This window comes from Protopterus annectens, chromosome 4.part1 (genome assembly GCF_019279795.1).
Source record: "Protopterus annectens isolate FY-2018-M chromosome 4.part1, PAN1.0, whole genome shotgun sequence".
Classification (NCBI taxonomy): Eukaryota; Metazoa; Chordata; order Ceratodontiformes; family Protopteridae; genus Protopterus; species Protopterus annectens.
The window spans coordinates 802716657-802730652 of NC_056734.1; the positions used below are offsets into that span (position 1 = coordinate 802716657).

General features: G+C 42.1%; 1 protein-coding gene across 1 annotated transcript in view; it reads left to right on the forward strand.

Moving 5' to 3' along the window:
- LOC122801067 (clarin-1-like) overlaps positions 1–13996 on the forward strand; it is a 335249-nt gene that overhangs the window by 273663 nt on the left and 47590 nt on the right. The window lies entirely within an intron of this gene.

Sequence of the window (13996 nt, forward strand, 5' to 3'; positions counted from 1 at the left end):
AACCAGGGACACTATCAGCCTCCTGAATGTTTCAGCATACTGCCTAGTTAGTCAACCAGGGTCACTATCAGTCTCCTGAATGTTTCAACATACTGCCTTGCTAGTCAACCAGGGACACTATCAGTTTCCTGAATTCTTCAGAGTACTGGCTAGCAAATCAACCAGGGACACTATCAGTCTCCCAAATGTTTCAGCATACTGTCTAGCTAATCAACCAGGGGCGCCATCAATTTTTATTTATTTATTTTTATTTTACATTTGTTAACCGGGAAATTCCAACTGGACCAGATCCATTTACAGCAGAGGCTCGGAGAGAAAATCTCCGAAACATTGTTACAAAAAAAAAAAAAAAAAAAAACAAGAGAAGCAAATTTATACAGTGTTATACAAAGGTCATTTAAATAATACAACATGGAGTTAGACATTTTGCCAAACACTGAAAATATATAAAATAAATTGGAAAAAGACATTTTCCAGGAGAAACAGTCAGGAATTCCATTTAATCAGTTTATCAGTTAATCATTTTCCTGAATTCTTCAGTGTACTGGCTAGCTAATCAATCAGGGACACTATCAGTCTCCCGAATGTTTCAGCGTACTGTCTAGCTAATCAACCAGGGACACTATCAGTCTCCTAAATGCTTCAGAGTACTGTCTTGCTAATCAGCCAGCTCAGCGTTACATAGTGCAAACATAAAGACCTTGGCAATCAAACCTTGGACCACAAAAAACAGCCCATCAACAGTTCACACTTTCAATCCACCACACCAATTGCCTGACCTCAAATTCTCCCCAGCACACACATTATTAACTTTCTCAAGATTGTTCAAGTCACCCGTGGAAAAATCAAATGCCACTCACTCTGACATCTGCAGCCACCACCAACTACTATTGATGTGAGGCTACAAGTTCCTATATAACATTTCTTCAATAACCCTATCTAAATGTTCAAAGCACATATATTCCTACTTCAGTTAATATGTACCAACAGTATTTAACAGAAAAAGAATGTTTTTAAGTTTAATCTCCCCACTGTCATATAGTAGTTTGTAAACATTTAAAAAATATTTAATTGTTAGGTTCATAGGTAGTCACCAGCCATGCAGTCAAGGAGACTTGAGGAAACCATCACTATGAAAAACCCAGGGCACAGTCCAATTGAATACCCTGCCTTAAGTCACACAGGAGTCACACAGGAGGGAGATGAAGGCTATGGAAATCAAATCCCTTACCACAAGAAACATTAACAGTTCATAGTTCGAATCCACGGCACCAACCATTAGACATCAAACTCTCCCTTATTCTCAGATCACTATCATTCTTTAAGACTGTTCAAGTTCCACATGTAAAGTCACATGACATTCACTCTGACAACCAGGCCCGTTAGCAGCTACCATTTATATGGAGATAAGGGAGTCACATAACAATGTTTAATAACCCTATTTGAATGTTCAAAGCACATCCATTCTTGCCTTAAAAAAGGATATATATTCCCCCTTTAACTAATATGTACCAAAGATATTGTATGGGAAAGAAAAAAATGTTTTTAACTTCATCTTACCACATTTGTATCTATTTAAATATATATTCAGTCTTTAGGTTCATCAGTAGTCACTAGGCATGCAGCCAAGGAGACCATAGAGGAAACCATCCCAGCGTACCAAAAACTCCAGAGCATAGTCAAATCAAGTACCTGCCAACACATTACACAGATAAAAGCTGTCAGAATCAAGCCATAACAATTTTTAATAACAGTGCCTGAATTAGTGTGGTCACCTATCCATTTTTTTCCTGGACTATCTGGAAATCAAATTGATTGTCAGGTAGTCTGAAAAACACTGTACAAACTCTGGTATACTATTTAAAAGAAGTTTGTTAAATCTGCAGATTTACTATACTTTTTTTTGTTGTTTTTTTTACAGAAAAAGCATAGTAAATTGGCAGAAAAGCAGGATTTCAAATGGAAAAGAGGGTGTTCCTCTTCAGCTGATGTGACGATGATGTCACAAAATGGGTGGAAAGTAGGCAGGAAGCTGGGAGCCGGTGTTATGGGAAGTGCTAGGGATGTGGCTTTGGTCCAGTTTTCACCACAGGAAAATGTTGCAACCCTAGTCTTAATGCTCAAAGCACACATATATTCCTGCCTTTTAAAAGTACATATATACCCATTTTAACTAATATCCAATATAACCAACAATATCGTACAGAAAAGAACAAAAAACTTTGTCTTGCCATGGAGCAGTATGCATTCATTTAAATAAGAAGTTATGTACCTACCATAATAATGGGTATAGTTCCCCATACTAAAGGGGTGGCGTAAGCCACAAAACTATGGGCTAGGCTTGTAAATGCCCTCGGGCAGATAGCTTAGTATGAACCTATGAACCTATGAACCTACCATAATGTTCCATGTTAGTTGTCTTCTTCTCGCCTTCTTTCTTGCTGGTTGGGTTCGGAGCCGACCTTCGGCTCTGACTCGGCCATTTTATAAAGCTCGAGAGCTACTTACTGGCTCGAGGCCTCCCTATATCCCACAATGCCTGGCGCTAGAACCCCAGATCTCGTTTGGAAGACCTAACACCATCATAATACAAGAGGACAACTGTCCCAATAGCAAGACTTCAGCTACAGGGCTGAAGAAAAAGGTAGAGGACATAAATTGGTAAAGACTCAGCCAGTGGCAAGACTCATAGGAGGACTCTTCTTGGTCCATCTAGGCTAGGGGGATGGAGGGTGGGACGCAAGAAAGAAGGCGAGAAGAAGACAACTAACATGGAACGTTATGGTAGGTACATAACTTCTTAATGTTAAGTTGTCTCTCTCGCCTTCATTCTTGCTGGTTGGGACAGCGTCCCTAACACCTTAGTCCTGGGTGGCTCATCGGAACAGACTCTTGAGCACAGTGGAACTAAAATCAGCTCTGCTCCTAGAGGCAAGATCCAATTTATAATGTGAAATGAAGGTATGAGGGGTAGCCCATGTGGCCGCCGCACAAATGGCTTCCATTGATAGTCTTGATTGAAAAGCTACCAACGTAGCTAAAGCCCTAGTAGAGTGGCCTTTAGGTTTAGCAGGGAGTTCTTTATTCCTCAACTGATAAACAAGGGTAATAATAGAGGACAACCACCTGGATAAGGTTACATTAGACACTGGTCGACCCTGCTTACCCTCTGCATAGGGCAGGAAGAGTTGGTCTGATTTCCTTATTTGCTCAGTCCTATGCAAATAGAAATGTAATTGCCTATGACCATCCAACTGGTGTAATTTGTGTTCAGCTTTGTTGGAATAATTTGGAAAAAAGACTGGCAGATCGATGGATTCATTCAAATTATTTTCGAAGGGGACCTTAGGAAGGAACGAAGAATTAGTCCTGAGTGAAACTCTATCCTTATGGAAAACTAGGTAAGGAGGATGAACACAAAGGGCTTGAAGTTCAGAAACTCTCCTCGCTGAAGTAATGGCCACCAAAAAGAGAGTTTTCCAAGTAAGCAATTTCAAGGAACAGGAAGCTGCCGGTTCAAAGGGAGGCAGTATCAAGGAAGCTAGGATCAAATTTAAGTCCCACGGAGGTGGGGGATCTCTCACTGGAGGCCTGAGCAAGATTGTTCCTTTCAGAAAGGCTTTGCAAAGCTTATGGGACATGATGCTGGTTTCTGACAGGCCCGTATGGAAATTAGAGATTGCCGCTAATTGAACTCTAATGGTGGACAAAGAGGAGCTCGCTTGAAAAAGTTCTGCTAAAAAGTCCAGAACGTTATGGTCAGGAGCTGTGAAGGGATCTATATTTCTAGCCTTTGCCCAGAAAGAGAAACGTTTCCACTTACTAGCATAAGTCTTCCTGGTTGTAGATTTGTGCGAAGAAAGGATAATCTCATGCACTGAATTGGAAATACTGAAAAGCCTGGCTAAGGTTGGAAGTGGAGCAACCAAGCAGTGAGATTGAGAGACTGAAGAGATTGATGCAGCCTGCCCGACTGATGGATCAGGAGGTCCGGAACTGGGTCCAGATTCCAAGACTGCTCTAGAAGGTGACGATGCAGAAACGGGAACCAGATTTGTCGAGGCTAGTAGGGGGCAATGAGGATCATCCTGTAACCCAGCACGGTAGCTTTCTGAATTAGTTTGTGAATTAGTGGAAAGGGTGGGAATGCATACAGAAGTCCCTGGGGCCAGTTGTGAACTAGAGTGTCTCTGGGGGAGTGTCCGGGAAGAGGAAAGAGAGTGAAGAAACTGTCGCACTTGCTGTTGAGAGGAGTTGCGAAAAGGTCGCAGCAAGGCTGACCCCATGTGCAGAAGATTTTGTCCGCTACTGTCCGGTTGAGAAACCACTCGTGAGGCATGAGAATAGCTCTGCTTAGCCTGTCCGCTATGGCGTTGGACTTCCCAGGGATGTGCGTTGCTGTCAGAAACCGTTGAGAGGAGATCGCCCACTGCCATAGTCTGAGTTCTTCTCGACATAAGGGATATGACTTGGTTCCGCCCTGCTTGTTGATGTACCACACTACAGACATATTGTCTGTCTGAATTGCAATGGTCCCAGTGAGTAGAGAGTTCTGAAGAGCTTGCAGTGCTAAAATCATCACCCTCATCTCCAAGACGTTTATGTGCAAGTGGTACTCATGGGGTTGCCAGGTGCCCTGGACAGTCCTGCCCTGAAAATGCCCCCCCTACCCAATCAGGGAGGCATCCATGGTCACTGTGGCAACTGGAAGAGGAAGGACAAATGGTCTGCCCTGGGGTACTGATGGAGAGACCATCCACCAAGCCAAGTGGTCTTTGCATGACTGTGTGATTATTATCTTGTGAGACAAAGGAAGTTGTTGAAAGGACCATTGGGTGAAAAGCATCCACTGGAGAATCCTCATGTGAAAACGAGCCAGGGGAACTAATATGATTGCTGCTGCCATGAGACCCAAGGTTTTTAGGATGAATCTGGCCTGAATCTTTCTGCATCCTAATAATACCTGTACATGTCGGCGAATGTCTGCCACTCTGTCTATTGGAAGTCTTGCAGACAGATCTTTCGTATTTAATCTTGTGCCTATAAAGGTTAAAGACTGACAAGGTGACAATGCAGACTTTTTGAAATTTATTGAGATACCTAGGTTGGAGCATGTTTGGATGGTATAATCCCTGGCTCTCAGCAATTGATGTCTGGTGGTAGCAGTAAGGAGCCAGTCGTCTAGATATGGAAACACCTGGAATCCTTGCCATCTCAGGTGAGCGGTAACCACTGCCATGCATTTGGTGAACACCCAGGGGGCTGTGGTGAGACCAAAGGGTAGGGCTCTGAACTGGTAATAACTGGCTCCCAGCCAGAAGTGGAGGAACCTTCTGGAATGCCTGTCCATTTTGATGTGGTAGTACGCATCCTGAAGATCTATGGAGCACATCCAAATGTCCTAACCCAAAAAGGGTAGAATGGACTGAATCGTGACCATCCGGAACTTCGTTCTTTAAACAGACTTGTTTAGTCTGCTGAGATCCAAAATGGGTCTCCAGTCCCCTGTCTTTTTTGGTACCAAAAAGAACTTTGAGTAAATTCTGGATCCTTGCTGGTCTGCTGGGACTTGTTGGATGGCCCGTTTTTTTAGCAGTCTTGAAATTTCTTGTACTGCCTGTTCCCTTAGACTGGGTGGAATATCTGGGATGGGGTTGTTTGATTTTAAGGGGGTATGGACAAACGGGATTTTGTAACCTCCGGATATGATAGACTGTACCCATCTGTCTCGAGTGATGAGATGCCAGGCTTCTGGGTACAGAGACAACCTTCCCCTGACTGCCTCCGAAGGTGGACAGCTGGGCAGCCCCTCAGGGGTGCTGGAAGGGCTTGTCAAAGAAAGATTCTCTACTGCCCTGATTCTGTGGACCCCCTCTGCCCCACGGACGGTGTCTATTGTTGTTCCCTCCTCTGCCTCTGGAGGGAAACTCACCACGTGTGTCAGGCATGGCTCCCTGGGGTTTCCGGAACCACATCTTTCCACTCTTCTGACCCTTAGGGTATGGTCTAGAGGGAGTGGAAAAACGGACTCCCACAGCAGAGAGAGTCTTGCCTTCCTGCTCACACCCGGTAAGGGTATCTTTCACCTGAGGTCCAAACAGAGCCAAACCATCAAAAGGGGTGTTGGTGAAAGACGCCTTGAAGGGATCAGCGAAGTTACATAACCGCATCCAGGCATGTCTTCTCAAAGCCACGCCTGTGCCTGCAGCCCTACTCACCCCATCAGCCGCATACGAGATGAGCCGCATGGAGGAGTTGACGATAGAATTAAGAGTCGCCAGCTGGGAGTTTATGTTGTCTTGAGCCCCTGCAGCTGATGGATCTTGCAGGGTATCTCCTAGCTCCTTGAGGAGATCCCTCTGAAGACGGGTGAAGTGGCACAAATAATTCAGCGACCGCATGGAGAAGGTCGCTGAGGAAAACATCCGCTTCCCGTATCTATCCATCATCCTAGACTCTTTATTAGGGGGATGGACAGGTACAGAAGTGTCAGCCAACTCCTTTTTCATGGCAGCTGATACCACCATGGCATCAATGGGGACACCCTTTGTCAAAAACTGTTTATGTTGAGGGTCCGTAATAAACTTAGTGGGCCTGCGGGGGGTTGGTTCCAGTGTGTCTGGAGCTGACCACGCCTTCCGAGCCACTACTTCCATCAATGGATCGAAAGGCGGAGTCACCCAGGAGGTGGAGGGGTGAAAACCAAACGCATCCAAGTATACCGACCCGTCCTCAGAAGGGTTAAGGGCAGACCAGTTCCCCCTCTGCTTAAGGATCTCAAAGATGTCTGAGAAAGAGACATCTTCAGAGGGGGATCTTGGGGACCCTTCCGAATCCTCCAAGTCAGTATCTGATGTGACAGACTCTGGGGAGTCAACATGTTTCCTCTTACATTTCCTCCTTCAAGGGGGCTCCTCTGAAATCTCAGGGGAGGCCTCGGATGAGGAAGATACACCCAGTGGGGTGACCTGGAGTATTTGATCCCCTGGCTTGGGGTCTGGAGGAGGGGCAAAGACCGAAGCAAGCACCCTGGGGGGAGGAGCTGAAGGGGCTGATCGAGGTGCAGACTCAGAAGTCAGCACGCTCCTCATGACCTCGAAGGCACCCCTGTCTGGCAGAGAAGAGGGCCCCCGCTCCGAAGAGACAGGAACCCTCTCCGGCATGGAAAAGGACGGCTCTGAGGCCAATGTAGGAGCCGAGCTTTCCTGCGCCGAGACTCCGAGAGGGAGAACGGGGTCAGACAAGGGTCCAATGCCACTCGCCCCCTCGGAGCCGACGAGGGAATCTTGGTGCCCAGATCCCTCCAAGGACGGAACCATTGAAGAAATCAGAGCCGACGATGGAGCCGAAAGGGGAAGCATTGATGCTGACATTTCCAGGATCCGAGCCCCAACAAGCTCCGGCTCTGAACTGACAAGAGGAGTCGGAGGAGGAACTACTTCAGAAACAGGAGCAGCCACAGCCTGATGAGGAGGGCTAGTTAACATTTTAAGGGCCTACGATTTGAGGAGTCTACTAACCACTCTCTCCAAGTCATGATCGGATAGCCTCGAGGACCGAGAAGAGTGGGACCGATGGCTCCGTTCAGACTGTAGCAAAGGCGATCCCGGAGCCGAGCAAATCGACTCTAGGGATGGTGACCTGGATTGCTTATGGCTCCCTGATGGCTCCGACACCAAGTTCGGAGCCGAGAGAGATTTAGATACTTCAGTTCCAGACGGAACCAAAATTGAAGCAGACGCTCCACCTGCCGACGGCTCAGTACTGGGAGCCGACGGCTTGGTGGGCTTAGGGGTTTTCGCTGGCTGAGACTTCACCGGAGACCCCTCGGGTTTTAGTAACCCCCTGAGAATCAACTTGTTCCTACGCTCCTGCAGGACTCTCGGACTAAAGGCATGACATACCGCGCAAGAGTCCTGCAGGTGTAGGGCACCCAAACAATAAACACAAGAAGTGTGACCGTCTGTCAGAGACATTTTCTGACAGCACGAGTCACATTTCTTGAACCCTGATACCTTGGTATCCTTTGACATGTTAAAGAAAAAAGGAATACCGATGGATGAATGTTAGACTAGTGCAAAAAAAAAAAAAAAAAACACGCACACTCACACACACACTAGTCCCACACCTTCACACAAAAAATTAAAGGTAACAATACTAACAAAACTAAGAGACTATTATCTTAGGCTACAAAGGCTAAACACTACTTCCTACTGGAACAATTTAAAAGGGAAGGGGATAGCCTCTAATTTAAATGGCCTACTTAGGGAGATAGGGGGGAGGGGAGAAAACTCTCTAAGTAAAACGAGTTTCCTAAGGGTCAGAAAACATAGGAAAAACTAAGACTAATCTACAGTACTACTCTAATCAAACAAAAAAACTTGAAAAATATACACTAAAAGTTTAACTACTAATATTACAAAAAGATGAATACGACCTGAGCCAGTAAAGCGTAACCTCGTAGCTGAAGCGGCAAACGAGATCTGGGGGTCTAGCACCAGACATTGTGGGATATAGGAAGGCCTCGAGCCAGTAAGTAGCTCTCGAGCTTTAGAAAATGGCCGAGTCAGAGCCGAAGGTCAGCTCTGAACTCAACCAGCAAGAATGAAGGCGAGAGAGAAACTTAACATCATATGTTCAGTCTTTAAGTTTATAGGCATTCAGTCAAGGAGACTATCTATGAGACCATTCCAGCCTTCCAAGAAAAAATAAAAAGCCTTACCTGGTCAAGTAACTTACTCAGAATCATACAGCAGGTATCCAATCTACATTAGACAGAGCTCCTCACTAACACTCTTCAAGAGAAACCTTGACGAGTGGATGGGAAACAGAAAGTTTACCCCGGGGATCACTTCAGTGGCTCTGCTGGACAGAGGCACAGGCAACTAATCTAACGGGGCGGCGAAAGCCAGCACATTCCAGCTAGGCTTATAAATGCCTTTGGGCAGATAGCCTAGTACCTACCTATGAAACTATAAATGAAGGCTATGTGAATCAAGCCTTGGACTACAAGAAACAGCTAGACAGAAGTTCTGCTGTATTAACTGCCAGGCTTCAAACAGTCCCCATTACTCTTGTTTTAACTAACATGTACTAACAATATTGTATACAGAAAATGATTTCCTTCACTACATGATATAAATTGCTGCACCTAAACAGGTAAATTGGAGTTAAAAAGATGAAGACTGATGCTTTTTGAACCTGTAGAAGTCTGAGAATGTTTTTACTCATCCTAATTGCAAACTTCAGACCTCCAATGTAAATAAACAAACAAAAGGCTATTCCAGCAACCCATTTAAAATGCAAATAAGGCTTTCCTGTCTGTTCCAAAATAACCTGACAAGTAACAGCAATATATAACATGCGGTCTTGGTAAAATCAGATTAAAATATGAAATTTAACATTAAGAAAGATGGAGAGAAAAAAGTAATACTTATGTGAAGACATCATAGCTCTCAAATGAATCAGGAGCAAACTTCATCAGAATTAGGGGAAATCCAGAAATAATCAGGAATAACCAGGCCTTACTTTTTGAAAGTGTTCCTACTATTAGCATGAGATGTTGACAGAATAACAGAGTGTGAATTAATATACATTTTCTCAAGTAAAAGAGGTATATAACTATAGTTATTGTCATTATTCAATAAGTATATCAAGTTAGGAACTCTGCAAGTGGGCAGGTAATTCTAGACAGATTTTATGGTTTTAGATGAATATATGATCAGATAAAATAGTATATAAAACAGGTAACACAGTGTATGCTTTCTGTGCTCCACTGCATAACAAACTGGAAGCTCTACCATTGAAGTCCTTTCTATTCTGCATTGAAAAGTAATTCCATTACATTTTTATTCCAATACTGTATTTTAAAATATTCTAAACTTACCTTTATTGCTTAAACAAATGAAGGAGCTCAAGCCTAGTCAGAGAAAAAAATTCTATTAGCAAAACGTTGCCAAAATCATGAAATCACATATTAGTAATTCCATTTGCATATTGAGCATACAGATCACTTAAAGCAACAGTATGGTAATAGAAATGTTATATTTTGTAAGTAATCAAATGAAAAGTAAATATGTTTTACATGTTAAATGACATATACCTGTAAACAGTTATGAATTGTAAATAAAGTATTCTAAAACAGGTAATAAGACATACCTAGGGCAGAGCTTACCAAACTATATATGGTGCGTGTATGTGTGTGTGTGTGTGTGTGTGTGTGTGTGTGTGTGTGTGTGTGTGTGTGTGTGTGTGTGTGTGTGTGTGTGTGTGTGTGTGTGTGTGTGTGTGTGTGTGTGTGTGTGTATGTGTGTGTGTGTGTGTGTGTGTATATATATATATATATATATATATATATATATATATATATATATATATATGGATTCACTTAATAATCTCGAAATACTGAAATATAAAACCAAAAAAGCAAAACACGAAACTGCAACCATTAAAGCACACACACAAACACAACTACACCTACCTATGCACAACAACACAGACACACACACATACACACACACACACACACACACACACACACACACACACACACAGACACACACACACTTACTATAAGCAGGAGGGCAAGCCCCCCTGCAACCCCATGTGGGGACTGTGCCCCCACACCCCCTACTTATATATACTAACTCCAGGATTGCACTAAACACCAATGCACACAAAACCCACCAACATACATTCCACACATCCCCCGCACAAACACACATCACACAGATACAGACACCACCACTCTCAACACTGACACACTCACACTCTCACCTACGTACCCTAACCCACACCTAACACTCCCCAACATGCTCACAAACACCCAAACCCTCCCCAAAACCCTTAAAAAACACTACACTTACCTAACGCACCATCAGTACACACACGCGCACACACACACACACACACACACAGTATATATATATATATATATATATATATATATATATATATATATGTATATATATATATATATATATATATATATATATATATATATATATATGTATATAAAACACACACACACACACACACACACACACACACACGTACACACACACATTTTTTGAAAACAGCATTGTAAGGATGGAATTTAAAACCTTATTAAAGTTCTAATGCCGATCTTAACTATTATGTTATTAATATAAAAAATGTGTGAACAACTGATTTTTGGAATTTCCTATGAATCTCACTATAATAGGTTTCTATGATTAACATGGATACAATCATGCTTATCGAGAAAATTACTTGTCAGTTTTTGCCAATGAGGAGCTCCAACTAGTATCTTGTATTATTTGATTAAGAAGTGTCTCACTATTTGTTATAGATAATGTGACCTTCCAATGATATTTCAGCTTCTACTATGATGTACATTGGCTACTGACATTTATTTGACCGGGAAGTTTGTGAGTATTGGCTATAGACAATGAGAATTTGCAATGATCTTTTAAGTCCTTTTCTGATGTATATTGATTGAGATGAAATGAACTGGTGACTTGTAAGCTGATACGACCATTTGATTTAAATACTTGCTTTTTCTAAATACAGTATTATAAGGATGGCATTTATAATCTTATTTTACATTTTCAGTAACAATCTTAACTATTATGATTGTGAACATGAAAAATGTGAGAACAACTGATTTCTGCAACTTCTTATGAAGTTCCACCTTTCTGATTTGTTATATAATATAATATAATAGTTTTTTTCTGATTGACATGGATACGATCATACTTACTGAGGAAATTACTTGTGTTTGGTCTTCGCCAATGAGGAGCTTTAATTAGCTTCCTGTATTCTGGTTTTATTTTGATTGGTCATAGAGAGGTTTACTTTGAAGAGTCAGAACACGACTGCATCTGATTAGGAAGAGGGAAATGATTTGATATGGATGAGGTTAACTTCTAGTGATCTTTTGAGTTTTTAAAGTGGCATACTTGACCAAGAGGTTTATGAGTATTGGCTATGGGCAATGTGAACTTCCAATGACTTTTTAAGCTTTATCTGATATGCATTGGGCATTGAATGATTGGGCCTAGCCAACGAGACTATGCTTTTAAGTTATAGGAAGTTGTTACTATTGGCCATGGACATTAACAATCTGGCCAATATCTTTCTAACTAGTTCTATGATTTATTTATATATCACAAGCGATTGGTTGGGACATATTTATAACTGTTCAGTTATCAGTGAATGTTCAGATCTGATGAAGGGTAACTACCCAAAAGTGCTCATCCAGTTTGAATTTTGTTTTATTTTTGGTAATAAATATGAATTTTATGCTTTATACCATTGTCACTGCACTGTTTTATAAAGCTGTGTTATATTTAAGCTGACCAATTAAAGGAATAATATTTATTCTCAAGACCTGCGTTTTAAATTCTCACAAAAAGTGGATAATAATGTCACATTGAGGACCAGAAATATTATCTTGTATGAAGCTGTTTTATCTGTATTGCTGAATAGACAAAAAGTATACTTTACTTAGATGAATACACCAGTCCATTGCATTAATGATCCATTTTCATAAGCCCTTATGTTTTTTATTAGATCAGCATTTCTACCAGATCTTTTTGCTTGTCACTTTAGGCGTGTATGACTTCAGTCCATTTTTTTTTTTTTTTTTTTTTTTAAGATTTAACTCTTTCCGGTCAAGTCAGGTCTCCAGGTGTTTCTGTAGTTACTAGCATCATATATTGTTCAAATTTGTTTTAATAATTCCAAAATCATGCTACATGCAAAATATTAAAATATTTCATATTACATTCTGATGAAGTTTGTGGTGTTTTATTAAACGAACGAAGCCTATAAATTTTGTGGTCCAACTCCTTCCTGGTCTTTGGTTTGCTGCTTTTTCACTTTTATTTCATATTAAAGCTTAAACAATGGCAAACACAAATGTATTGATTTAGCCCCCTCAAACGCAGATAACAGACTCCTATGCAGAGGAAATGTATTTATTTAGCCCCCTTGAACGCAGATAACAGACTCCTATGCAGAGGCATACACCAATGACCTGTATACCTACTTAAGCAATTGTATAGAATTGGCTGTACCTGACTGGATTAAAACCAGGTCTTGCTGAAAACGCAAGCCACTCTGGTGGTCCCGTAGTATAAACAGGCTGTACAATAACAGAAAGAAACTGTCTAAGAACAAGAGAGAACTGATTCAGCAGAGGAAGAAACTCCTCTCTAACTTAAACAAACAAATAAGAGATCTTGAAAAGTCCTCCAAAGCTAATTACAAAGTAAAAATAGCTTCCATAGCTAAGGATAATCACAAGGCATTCTTTAACTAAGTCTGAAATCTAAAAGGGAATACCCAGCTATGCTCTGAACCTGTTGTGCATGGCATCACCCATACTCAATGGAGGTAATATCCAACCTGATAGCTGACAGATTTGGAGCAAACTTCATCCCCTGTCCCCAACAGTTATCCCCAAAGAATACCTGCCACCATTCCATAGCCTATTATCTCAAGAGGGCATGTCATGTCTAAGCTCTCCAAGGCCAAAAACATGGCATCAATGGGACCAGATAACATCAGAGGTTGCCTTTTAAACAACTTAAAACATGAAACAGCAGACCCACTTGGATCCCTGTTTAACCACAGCCTGTGAGCTGACTATGTTCTGGTGGAATGGAGGACAGAAACAGCAATCCCTCTGCATAAAGGGGAGGGGGGGCATCAACTTCTTCTTCTTCTTCTTTCGGCTGCTCCCATTAGGGGTCGCCACAGCAGATCAACTGTTTCCATTTCTTCCTGTCCTCTGCATCTTGCTCTGTCACACCAACCACCTGCATGTCCTCTCTCACCATATCCATAAACCTTATCTTAGGCCTTCCTCTTTTCCTGTTACCTGGCAGCTTCATCCTTAGCATCTTTTTCCCAATATACTCTGCATCCGTCCTCAGCACATGTCCAAGCCAACGTAATCTTGCCTCTCTGGCTTTGTCTCCAAACCTTCCAACCTGGGCTGACCCTCTAATAT